The 12,597-nt window shown below is 43.9% G+C and overlaps 1 pseudogene; it reads right to left on the minus strand.

Annotated features, from left to right (window-relative positions):
• Nucleotides 1–11,842: 11,842 nt before the first annotated feature.
• Nucleotides 11,843–11,960, minus strand: LOC120622323 (uncharacterized; annotated as a pseudogene).
• Between the last annotated feature and the right edge of the window lie 637 nt (nt 11,961–12,597).

Here is a 12,597-nt window from a genome sequence, read left to right on the forward strand (position 1 = left end):
TCCATGCTTGTTTTTCTTTCTCTTTTCTTACCCTCTTTTTATCACTTGTAACAAGTCAGAGTGTTATTATGAACGTGAAGAACTAAGGCAGCTTGCTCGCATTCTGAGGGTGAGTAATACTGCTGGTCTTGTTTAGAATTCTCGGTGACAGCCAAAGGGTATTAGTCATGTGATTATTTAGGATGTGCAATCATCCAAGGGTAAAATGACATAACCAGAGTGAATTACTCTGGGACTCTAAAATCTGCAACGCAGGATTTGCCAAGGAAAATGAAAGCACTAGCTCTTTTTGCTCCTCCCATCCCCCACATAGGTAGTATTCTTTTTCCAGTGGCTTTGTTTCTATGCTGAAGTGGAACTTGGTCCAGTTCTTTTTTCTGGTACCTAAAAGTGGCATGGGAACTAAGGCTTCATGATTGTGAAGTCATTGCCATTTAAAATTTTTAATTTTTCTTTCCCAATGTAATTAATTATTCAGTGCTTTGGACCTGTGTACATGCTGTTTGCTCACTTTTCTGGTTTTTGGTGTGTGATCGTTCCTCTGTCTGGCATGCGCTTCTCTCTGGCCCTTTCCCCTTGTCTATCTGGTGAACTACTCATTCTTTAAGGCCATTTCAAATAATTTCTCCTATGTGAATTTTAAGTACATGTAAGTTCGGAGCTGTTTTATCTCCCTACATTTTATCAAAATGTAGTGACTTGCTTTATCTCAAACTAATTTGTCTGATATTAATAATAACCACATTAGCCTTTTCTTTTTTGGGGTTAGTATTTGTCAGCTCTATCTTTTTTCATACTTCTATATTCTGTCCTGCATCCTTACAGTTTAGTAACTCTCTTATAAAAAGTATACCTGGATTTCTAATATTTTTTAATCTGAAATTTTCTGTATTTTTAATAGGCCAGTTTAATCCATTCACATTTATTGCGATAACCGATATTTGGATTTATTTCTATAATCTAATTTTCTGCTTCCCCTTTGTGCTGCTTTTTCTCTGCTTCCTTCTCTACCACTTTTTCCAATGTTGTAATAAACTCAAACTTTGTGATTCTTCCTTTTTCATAACCAAGTTTGATGTGCTACTCATATTGGAAGATTGAACTAAGATAGGTTTCTGTCTTCTTGTTTCTGAGAGTTTCTTCTTTTAACAAGGCAAATGAGAAGATTCTAGAGAATATTTATAGCTTCTCATTGAGTCACTGAGAAAGAAGAATAGCTAAGAGGAGGCTTGGAGAAAAACGTTATTTCTTAACAATTCTCACTGGGGACTGAAGCAGGTTTAATCGCCAAGTAGCTAGTTCTCAAAATGAGTAGTCAGCATGGTGTGCAAAGATGAGATCTTTGTGATACATCTGTTTTCATTATGAAGATGGTACCTACAAGGCAAATCCTTGTGAGCTTGGCATGCCTACGTGCTTGCTGAGTGATTGCATGAGCAAGCAATTCTCCCATGATTAGTCTCTACTCAATCTACTGCAAAACCTTCATTCAGTGTGCCGTAATGGTATTTGGCCTCCTCTTGGCCAGAAATCAATCATAAACAAACACAAAAGGGAGCCATTAAATTGTGTGACAGGACTCAGTTATAATTAGACTGGCGATTACTCAGAATATGCTTATATCAATTTTTAAGATTATCAACTAAATGAAAAAATACATATTTTAAACATACTTATGTTTAAGCTTTGCTTTTTGATATTTTTTTTGTTTTTTGTTTTCCCTGTAAAAACAAATATAGCTTAGCAGTTCATAGCCTGGAGTCTTGGGGTATAAGACAGACTGGGGTTTGAATCCTGATTCTTTCACACACTAGCTGTGTGATCTAAGGCAAGTTATGTAATCGCCTTAAAACTCCCTAGAACTCAGTTTCCTCATATTCTATTTAAGGCTAATGATAAATTTACATGTAGTATTGTTGTGAGAATTTAATAAGTTAAAACATAATAAATTGTAAGGTTTTTGGCATAAAGTTAGTGCTAAATAAAAGTGTTAGGTATTCTAGTGAATTTTAAAAAAATAAATAAACTTCTTGGAGGCACTCTGTCGCTCAGCAGAGAATAATAGGTGGAGGATAGGATCTTGGAATGGAGCTGGAACAAGGTGGGTTTTGATCTTTTTGCTTCGGGGATTTAACAGACTGAGTATGGTGGAAATCCCTTCGAATTTTAAGACGCTTTGAAAAAGGTCAGGAGAGTGATTTATACCCTATTGTGTGCCATCCTGAGCCAACAAATATCAGGGGGTTGGTAAACTCTGTTTTAGCAGATGTGACTTCCTTGAAAGGCTAGCATGAGCTTTTACCCTCAAACTCTGATCTCCTCTCTAAACCTAGTTAGAAAGCTATCAGGTACCACAGAGTTGCCAGCCTTCTCATTTCAGGAATCCGTATTTCAAGGTCTAGGGGGAATCCTGTGCTGGCATGCTGAGTTAGAACTGGAGATGCATTTTCCTCTACGAACATTAGTTATTTGCAGGTGATATGTACCATTGGACCCCAAACTATGAACAATAGGTAAAATAAGCCCTTTGGGACCTCCCTGAAATCCTCCCCTCTTTAAATAACATGTTTCCTTATGGAAAATGTGTTCTCAATTCCAGATAACTTATTTACAAATTAAATATTGAAATATAAGCCATTAGGAAAATGGGTCTGCAATCCTTCATATCTTTAGTGCAGGAAAAGGAAGGGAAATTCTGCAGACTGCCCAAAGTATAGGACAGTTGAACACTGTGCATTTTCTGAATTGGACGTCAGCCAGGGCAACAGGACAACAGTTTCTTGCAAAGAGCAGCACTGGCTTCTTAGTGATTCTCAATGGTAAGTACATTGAATTAGGTTTGGCCCACAGAGCCATCCCTGTGCCCTTGTAGTATCTGGATGCCTCATTATTCCTTGGAGAGTCTTCCTCAGAGATGAGAAGGCCACTTCCTTTCTGGCTTTCTGGAGGTTTCTGAGTATTGCCTAGAGGGGCTCTTTGTGCCCAAACCCTCTCACCCTAAATCAGCCTGTACTTTAAACAGCTCTCCAAACTCTTTGCAAAATCCCTCTCTATCCTTTTTTCACTCTCGTCTCTGGTGTTTGACCACCTGGGCACAGACTTCCCATCAACCAGTCAGTTCAGGATTCCCATAGGCTCTGTGGAAGTACAGAAAAGAAAAAGCTAGAATGTCTGCTCTTAAGGATTCACAAACTGGTTCAGGAAGCAGTATATCTTAGATGTTAAAATACAGGATTCACGTTAGCCAGCCCTTATCTGAATGTCATTTCTTAGCTGAGTACCTGAGTCTTAGTTTTTTCATCTGTAAAATGGAGATGATAAAGTAGCTATTTCATGCGGCTATCATGAGGATTGCATTTGCAAGATAAAGCACTTAGCAATGCCTGTACATCATAAGTACTCAATAAATGATAGTAATTACTATTATTATTATCATCATCATCATTATTCAGAAAGTCCAAGATGGTGTATAGACTGGTGCAGGCTATGCTGAAACCTAATAACAATTTTCTCCATGCTCTCCTTAGTCTTCTCAGACTCGGGGAAGAAAGTAGTGCTTTGTGGGTCACAGAAATGGCTGGGGATGGACTGGTAGGAGAGGGGCTTTGAGGCGCATTGAAAAGCTGCTATCGATTTCCTGGAGAAGGGAACTGCCTGTCTTGCCTCAGTTCTGTGCTGGGTACCTTGTTAGGCTTAGAAACCAAAAAATTGGAACTTCCTCTGCCTTTGAGGAATTTGCTAGCTAGGTGGGGATTTAAGACATACACACAAATTGCAACTTTAACGTAATAATGAAGCAGCATCTTAATTAACAAGGACAAATGATAGAAGAAAAATTTAGTATACCTATGATAAATGGTTAGGGGAAGAAATGCTTATTGATAAGTCTAAATTCTGGATTCCGGGTGAAATGTTAGCTCTGTGACAATCACAGCAGAGAGGCCCTTTACTTATCCCTAGCCCCAGAAGCCTGCCTCTCCGTCTGTTTCTCTCTCCGGACATACTGTGGTCTGGACCAGCCAGTGAAAAATAATTCCGAATCCTGCCCACAGCCTTCAGTGATTTTGGAAGAAAGGCCAGAATAATTTCCTAAGGGAGCCCCATGTTTGTTTTCCTGTTTTAAAGCAGGGACTGGAGGAGCGATGAATGGTGAAAGCACTCCCTTTAAAAGAGTGAGGTTGACTTTGGGTGACTGCTAACTTGGGCTTTTGCCAGAGGATGATGTTTACTTTGCAGGCTTAATGACAGGGCTGGTTTTCTGGGAGTGTTGCAATAAAAGAGGTTCAGACAGAGGCCTCCACGGACCTCCTCGTTAGCAAGGCTACTCCGGCTGGCATCGAGAGGGCAGTTCTATTGAGCTTGGGATTTGGGTGTGAGACACATTCTTGTCAGATTTTTAACCAAATGTCTGTATGATTATGTCCTCTGGATAAAATGTGTCTTCTGCAGCAACCATATCTCCTTGCTTCATTCTCTTTGAAGAAGAAAAGCAAAAAGAAAACAAAAAATATGCCTGTGATTCTATATTGGTGAAAGATATCATTATGAAGTTTGAAGACTTCATAGAAATTATCTGCAGACGGAAAATATTGAAGCCCAGAGAAGGAAGATGCCTCATCTAAGGTCACAGCAAACGGGGGGAAGAGCTAAGCTAAGATGGGAACCAGGGTTTGAGCTTCTGGTCCTGTTCTCTTTTCATTATTCTGCTTCTGTTTACAACCACAGAGTGTTCTTTTCCACTTTTATTGGACTCGTCTTTCTTCCCAAACCCCCAAAAGAGCCAAGACGATCCAAGAAATTCTAATTTGCTACCAGAGGCAGTTTGCTGTCTGTCGGCCATGCTATATAGCTTGCTGTTTCCAGTAAGTTGTTCGACATTTCATGCAAAAGCATGCCAATTACCACTGATTCTAAATAAATGCATGTAGATATTCAAGGTTTATAAATGTGGACAATCCTGCTTTTCCTCTCATGCTCTCTCTCTCCTCTGGCGTTCTTCCTTCTACCCACCCCTGTTAAGATACTTTTTTTTTTTTTTTTTTTTACTTTACTAGCAATATATGATTTGGTGAAATTCTTAGCATTTTTCTTTTTGCCCAATTTTTATATTGTTGTTATAATGACCGATGCTATAATAATTTATATTTTGCAGATTTTTTTTTTAGTATATCAATTTTGCAGTGTAGTTCTCTCAAGTTTTCTAATGAGGAGGAGGGAGAGAAGGGTGTGGATGGGACTAGGTAGAGAGACTTTTGAAAATGTGGGCAGGGTGTTTGTGAATGTCTGGGCAGTGGAATATTTTTACAGCATGGTGGGTGTTTTGAACTCTCTGGAAACTAACAAGCAAGCCCCACACATATACTCGATGGAAGCCCTCCAGGCTTTGGACAACACAGAAGTCTTTCAGAAGCCCAAAGTACATCCAAGGCAAATTATAGCCCAGAGCACTAGTGTAAATGGAGGGAGGCAGAGAGAATCAGAGGAAATGACACTGGTGCAGGACCCCAAGAAGCCCCAAGGCCCAAGGCTGTTTCTACCACTGGCAGTAGTTTCCTTGAAGGTGAAAAATAATATAATTGTTCCTACCTTATGGAGTTGCTTTGATGATGAAAATGTAAAAAATGTATGTAAAGTACTGAGCACGATGCCTGACACATGATAAGCAGCTGTTATGTGTATGAGATGCCAATAGGCTTCTGGAAAACTGATAATCGACTAGAGAAGGCCCCCGCCAGGGCAATGAGGCACCAGGGCTGTGGCCTCAGGCTTTGAAATTAGAAGCAACTGGGTTTAGACTCCACCTCTACCTTTTTCTAACTGTGCGATCCTGGGCCAGTTACCTAACTTCTTTCAGCCTCAATACCCATCTCATAGGGTTATTGCATGGATTAGTGATGTAGCCATGTGAAGCCCCTGGCCTCACATGTACCAGGTACTCAATAAATGGTGGTTATTGTTTCAGGTTCTTAGAGAAGGGGCCGAAAGTGAGGAGTGAGGCAGAGAAGATGGTCTTTAAACTAGGGAGGCCAAAAGAAACTAGGAAAGCAAGGTCAGTCCCTTTGGGGCCCTTATTAGTTTCTCGTGGCCACCATAACAAATTGGCACAAACTTGGTGGCTCAAAAGAACAGAAATGTATTCTCACAGACCCAAAGGCCTGAAGTCCAAAATCAGTATTGCTGGGTTGGAATCAAGGGGTCAGCAGGGCCATTCTCCCTCCAGAGGCTCGAGGAGAGAATGCTTCCCTGCTTCCTCCAGCTTCTGGTGGCCATTGGCATTTCACCTTTGTTGGTGGCTGCATCACTCCCGTCTTTGGCCCTGGGCTTCTCGTGTGTGTTCGGGGAAGTGGCGGGAGGAGAAATCTCCCTCGGCTTCTCTCTCACAGGGACACTTGCTACTGCATTTAGGGCCTCCCTGGTGGTGGAGGGTGTTGGCTCTGCTTCCAGAAAGTTGGGATGAAGGAGTGTGACGGTCGATCCTCGGGGCTGAGTGTGTGTATTTATTAATGCCACTGCGATTCAGAGACTTTTTTAGGAGTCAGTGTTCTCAAATCGGCAAAATTAAGAGATACTAATGTGCAGAGAACCGAGCAGGATCCTTCTCAGCATTTTTCTGTGAACATAGAAAGAGGGAAGAATAAGGAAGGAAATACAGTTGAGAGAAAAAACAAGTCTCGTTTCTGGTAAGGTAGGGACGCCTTTAACACCCATAAAGATATTCAATAACCCTGGCACCACCTTCAGTGGGAAGAGCATTTGTCCCCGTTGTGATCTGTCACACTAAACTTCCTTACCTCTCGAAAAGGAAGAAAACTAACAATTATTTGAGCATGTAGATTTTCAGACTATTTCCCTTGCATTACTTAATTCTGAAAATAATCCTCTGAAAAAGATGTTACTACCCTCACTTTGCAGATAGGATAACGGGACTCAGAAGGTGTAAGTGATTTGCCCAAGGTCATTCAACTAGTCAATGGCAAAGCCATGATTTGAGCGTATGTCCTCTAACTCCAGTTTTGGAGATCTGTTTTAGGCTGCAGTTCCACATTGATTATTCACCCCGGGCAATGCTTAACTGCCTGTTAAGGTGGGAAGAAGGAGCCCCTGCCTCACAGCAAAGTGAAACATGCAATGTCACGTCTGCTTTCCTCAACCCCACATGCCTCCTTATCCCTCAGCTGGACTTTGACCACCTCTGCCTAGAAAACTTCTTCTTGGACTTTAAAACCCACCTCAATGTCTCATCTCTTTGAAAGCTGCTAGACCCATCACTCTCTAGCTCCAGGTAGAATAACTGTTCTTTTACACATGTTCCCTCAGATCCACATTTATATGTGCATTACTAATAGAGCACTTTTGATATTCCTGCCTTCACACTAGGATATGAGCTTGTCAAGGACAGGGACTGTGTCTTCCTATTTATTGTGGCCCAGCTGGGCCCAGCTTAGGCAGATTGGGCACAGGCTCTCAGGTCTGAGGCTCCCAGAACAGTCCTCCATGGCTCTGAACCCTAGCAGTGCAATCAACCAGGCCTTGGTCTCTTCCTTCCCCCGACTTGGTGACCAAGTGACTCACGCTTGTTCCTGGAGGCCATTCACATTCCCCTGCCCAGATGCTACAGTCAGCTCCATGGCTTCACTGATGCCTCTCTGCCTATCACCATGTGGTTCCCGCCAGCCTCCCCCAAAGCCCTGCTCTGCTGCCTTCCTCTGTGCCGGGGACAGCTCTCCTCCCCTCCTCATGACACTCCTGCCCCTGCTACATCACTCTGGGGAAAGCAAACTGGAATCCTGTCGCATTAGGCCCTGTGGTGGGTGGGATTATACCTCCTTGAAGATATCAGGTCCTAATGCCTAGGACCAGCAAATCTATGAGAAAAAAAGGGCAGATGTGATGACGTTGAGGATCTCGAAATGGAGAGGTTATCCTGGATTCCCTAGGGAGGCCCTAAGTGCTACTGCAAGTGTCCCTGTGAGAGACAAGCTGAGGGAGATTTCTCCTCCCGCCACCTCCCCAAACACACACGAGAAGCCCAGGGCCAAAGACGGGAGTGATGCAGCCACCAACGAAGGTGAAATGCCAATGGCCACCAGAAGCTGGAGGAAGCAGGGAAGCATTCTCTCCTCGAGCCTCTGGAGGGGGAATGGCCCTGCTGAGCCCTTGATTCCAACCCAGCAATATTGATTTTGGACTTCAGGCCTTTGGGTCTGTGAGAATACATTTCTGTTATTTTGAGCCACCAAATTTGTCATAATTTATTATGGTAACCACAGGAAACTAAACCAGGATTAGAAAGGTGCGAGAGGAAGGTCATAGGTGTGTCTGACTAAAGGCACCGAATCCCAGCGTTTTGAGGCAGGTAGAATACTCACTGAGCAAAGCTCACTTTCAGACGTTGTGTTCTGAATTCAGTCTATCTCCTGGTTTCGGTTTCCCTCGTCTTGTTCTCGCGTGGACTTCTGCCAGTCTTGACAATGGCAAGGAAAGCTAGTATTTATGTAGTTCCAATTACGGGCCTGCAAACGGTGCTCTCGGGTGACACCCCTGCTCTCACTGCGTCCCGGTCTGGTGGAACAGCACCAGCCCTCGGCTTCTGTCTGGAATTCATTCTTGCTGTTACTTGTATCTGGATTTCTCAGTGGAGCTGCAGACATGGAGTTCTGGCCTTAACCTGTTTTCGTCCTACGATTTTCAGCTTCAGCTATTTCCTGGTTCCTGTTCCTCTTCTATCTGCTCTTTTTTTTTTTTTTTGGCAGGGTTGGCACTTGGCTCCTGCTCTATGCCTGGCCCAGCCTGGCACTTTTGGATCAGCTGATGCCGACCACTCCGTCCATCCAGCACCCCATCATGTACCCATCCACAATTGATGATTCTGTTTTCTGGCCTTGTCTCTTAACACCCTGCTTTGCTTCCTGAATGTACCTTCACATTTGTACTGTGGACAAAAAATGGGTTCAGTAATAAAACTGTCAAGTCCAGTTGTAGTTACTGGCCTTCCCTCTCAACCTGCATCTAGGACAGGGGAGGCACCCAGAGCAGGTTCAAGAAGGCTGTAGTGAACTGAAAGGGATTTCTATGTTATCGTGACCTTGAGATGAATGCCAGCCACACCAGCTGAGTTAAATTGTCACGGTGCTTCTAAAGGAGAGAGCACTTGGCTGGTCTCTTTCTTATACATTGCAGCTTAAGTCAGGTTAAAAGATTCCACTTTGCAGACTGTAGATAATCTCTTTGTTCAAAGAAGTCTGTTTATTTTGGCGAGTCTAACACAATGAGTGTCATACACAACTCTCCACAACTTGCTCTGCGGTTCATCTTTCACTCTTTTCTCTTTCCTAGTGAAGAGTAGGAAAGGGTGAAAGCGAACATTGGAAGTCTTTAAACAAAAGGAATGTGTGCCTGAGGTTTTTACTGGTGAAATGTATCTCCTTTCAGAACACATGGTACTAGAGAGCCTTGAACCTCTTCTTTTTGTTTATTTTCTACAATGCTATGTAGCAAACGAGTGGGAATGTGAGGGAGGAAGGATAAAGGAACCCGCTTTTATGAGTGCCTCTGAGTACCAGGCATTGAGGTAGCTACTTTGCAGATATTACTTCATTTAAAGCTCGCAACAATCCCCAGAGTTAGGTACTAATATCTCTTTTTATAGATGAGGAAACTGAGGCAGAAAGCTCACAAGATTTACCCAAGGTCATGCAGTTGGGATTGGCAGCTGGAACTTGAACCCACGTGCTGACCTAGGTGCCTAATACAGGCAGAAAAACAGTAACAAAATGCTTTTTAGAAATCAGCTAAGAGCGTAACTAAAACCGTGGTCCAAAGCACTTGAGGCATATCACCTTTTTGCTAGAATAAGGGTTGACATGGGCTTTAGAATGTTTGAATTTCTTTCTTAATGGACGCTTATAAGTATAAAAGAAACTTCAGTTGTAGTTGGAGGCTGCCGCCTGCAAGTCTGCTTTTTTAGACTGTCTTGCATTAATTAACATTCCCAGAGCTCTTTAAGATGCAAAGATAAGAGAAGTCATAGGCATGACAAGTATGAGTACAATACTGCCCCCAAAGCAAGGAAACATTCCAGAGACTTCGCCAGGGCCTGGTTGATGCACCGGTGGGTCCTAACAGCTTGCATGGTGCATCTCCTGTGCTAAGAATCAAGCATCTTCCTCTTGGAGATACACCAAAGTGAAATTCTGCAGGGAGATTTCAGTGCTTAGAACGTTCTCACCCTCATTTATATGTCTGTTACTTTCACTTGAGTTGGAAGGAGTTTCAGCTTTTGTCTAGAGATCAGCTTTGGTTAGAGAGAGAGCAAACCTCAGGACCTCAGGTGCCAGGGCCCTGGAGGGGAAAGGCAGCAGCAGGCCGGAGCTCTGCCCAATCCTGCATTTTGCTTGGGGTTAGTCCTCGGAATAAGACAGCATTTTAATCTTCCATCTAAGGGCAGGTGGTATTTCAGAAACTGAGGTCAAAGTAATTCCCCAGGACAGTGAGTGAAGACAGAGAGCCAGTGTGGGGGTGGGGGTAATGGGGGGAAGCAATGAGCGATCCACAAGCAGTGGAAAGCAGATTTAGAATCATCTAATGTTTTTTGCTTGGCTGCAACAAGACATGGAAATGCTCCATGTTGGCGTGTTTACCATGATAGCTTTGCCCACATCACAACACCCCTCCCAGGTGATATTTTCCCCATTATACATGGGGAAGGTGATGTCCAGAGAGTAGAAGCTCTGTGTCCCAGGTCACCCAGTTAGCAGGTAGGACCTGGGATCCAGGTGTTTAACTCCATGGCTGTGATCTTCCCACTAGCCCGTGGCTGCTTCCCGCATTTGTCATTATCAAAGATGCAACGAACCAAGAGAGATGAACGAACATTGGAAAGAACTTGAGCTGGAGAGCCAGCAGATCTGTGTTTGAATCTTGGCTTCAATACTCTTTTTTTTTTTTTTTGTGGCTTTAGTGAGTATTTGACCTCTTTGGGCTCATTTTCCCTAGTTATAGAAGGGGTGAGAGTTCCCACCTCTTAGAAGCCCTTCATTTCACACCTAAAATAAATGCAGAAGATGAAAATCCTAATAGTTCACACTTACTGAGTAATTGCTATGTGCCAGACACTGATCTGAACACCCCTCATATATTAAGTTATTTAATCCTTACCACTTTGTTAGGTAGAGATTATTGTGATCCCCACTTTACAGATGAGGAAACCAATCGATGCACAGAGAGGTTAAGTTGCGCAAGGCTCCATAGGTACTAAGTGGGAATGTTACATTCAGTAAGGGAGGCACAGATAAACCCCTGGGACCAGGGAGTGGAAGTCTGCAGAGACCATACTGTGTCTTGTATGGTCTCTGCTCAGGTGGACATTCAACAGGTAATGTTGAAATAATCGATTTCTTCTGGATTATTTCCACCATGGTCATTTCCCCCGGAGGCTTCTCTATCTCTAGCCTTGATTTCCCCCTTGCTGTTTTTCAGCTGCAGCCACTGTGACTCGGTTCGCCTCTCCCATCAGGCTGTCTTAAGGAGACTTAATCAGATCTTGGCTCCATCGTTCCTCACCAGTCCTCACCCTCACTTGACTCCCAGTTTCCTGTCTTTTGCTCCTCTGGTTTCTTTACTTCCAGGCACCCCATCATTTTCCTATCCTTGCCTCTCAGAGTCTGCTCCTGGGAGGCAACTTACACTGGCCTGAGCTCCCTAAACTTTTACCTTGAGGAGCACTTGGCCTTGTGAGAGGAGGCAGAGGCCGTAGGGACATCTGCATGCTAAAGGAGGGAGGTCAGATGTGATTGACTTTTAAGAGTGTTCAGTCTCAGAGCTACTCTTTTCTTTTTTTTAACGCCTACAGCACTTGGTCTTCCTAGATGGTCTCCCATCCAAGTACTAACCAGGCCCGACCCTGCTTAGCTTCCGAGATCAGACGCGATCGGCCCGTTCAGGGTGGCATGGCCGTAGACTCAGAGCTACTCTTACACAGCAAACACAGTGGCCTGTGCTAGGTATGGCATAGGGAAACAGCATCAAAGGAAAGCGTATCTGGAGCTCCTGGTCACATGCAGTCCCCACAGCCTATCAGGCATGGCCTGGGCAAACCTGGAAGAGTAGAGATCCAGAAAACCCACACCTCTGTGGCCTAAAAAACAGCTTAAAAGGGTAAATGGAACTTGCGACCCTACACAGTGGAACAGCGCTGAGCTACCTGGCCTGGGAGTGTGTTTCACAGATGCTGGGGTGAGTAACCAAAGAGGTGCCCATCCAATTGCCCAGCTGGGCACCTCAGACACAGCCCTGAAACCTCCTTTCTGTTGTTCTGCTGCCATTTAAACTTCCCCCAGCCCCCCCATCACCCTCGCCACAGCAGCAGCGCTGGCAGGGCGGGTGGGTGAGGTTTAGAGTGCTGGGCCTGGAGGAGGGAGCAACCTGCCCAATTACACCCACCTCCCCCAAAGCTCCTTTTAGCGTTGGGCTGTTCCACTTTCCCCGTAGCTTAGCAACCTGAGCCCCTGATGACTGACTTACCGAAAAAAAGCTTGACTTTCTCCAAAAGGGGTTTTCTTTTTCCTCCCTTCTTTCCTTTTCTTTCCTTCTTTTTCT

The sequence above is a fragment of the Pteropus medius genome, unplaced genomic scaffold (genome assembly GCF_902729225.1).
Source record: "Pteropus medius unplaced genomic scaffold, Ma_sr-lr_union100, whole genome shotgun sequence".
In the NCBI taxonomy this organism is placed as follows: Eukaryota; Metazoa; Chordata; class Mammalia; order Chiroptera; family Pteropodidae; genus Pteropus; species Pteropus medius.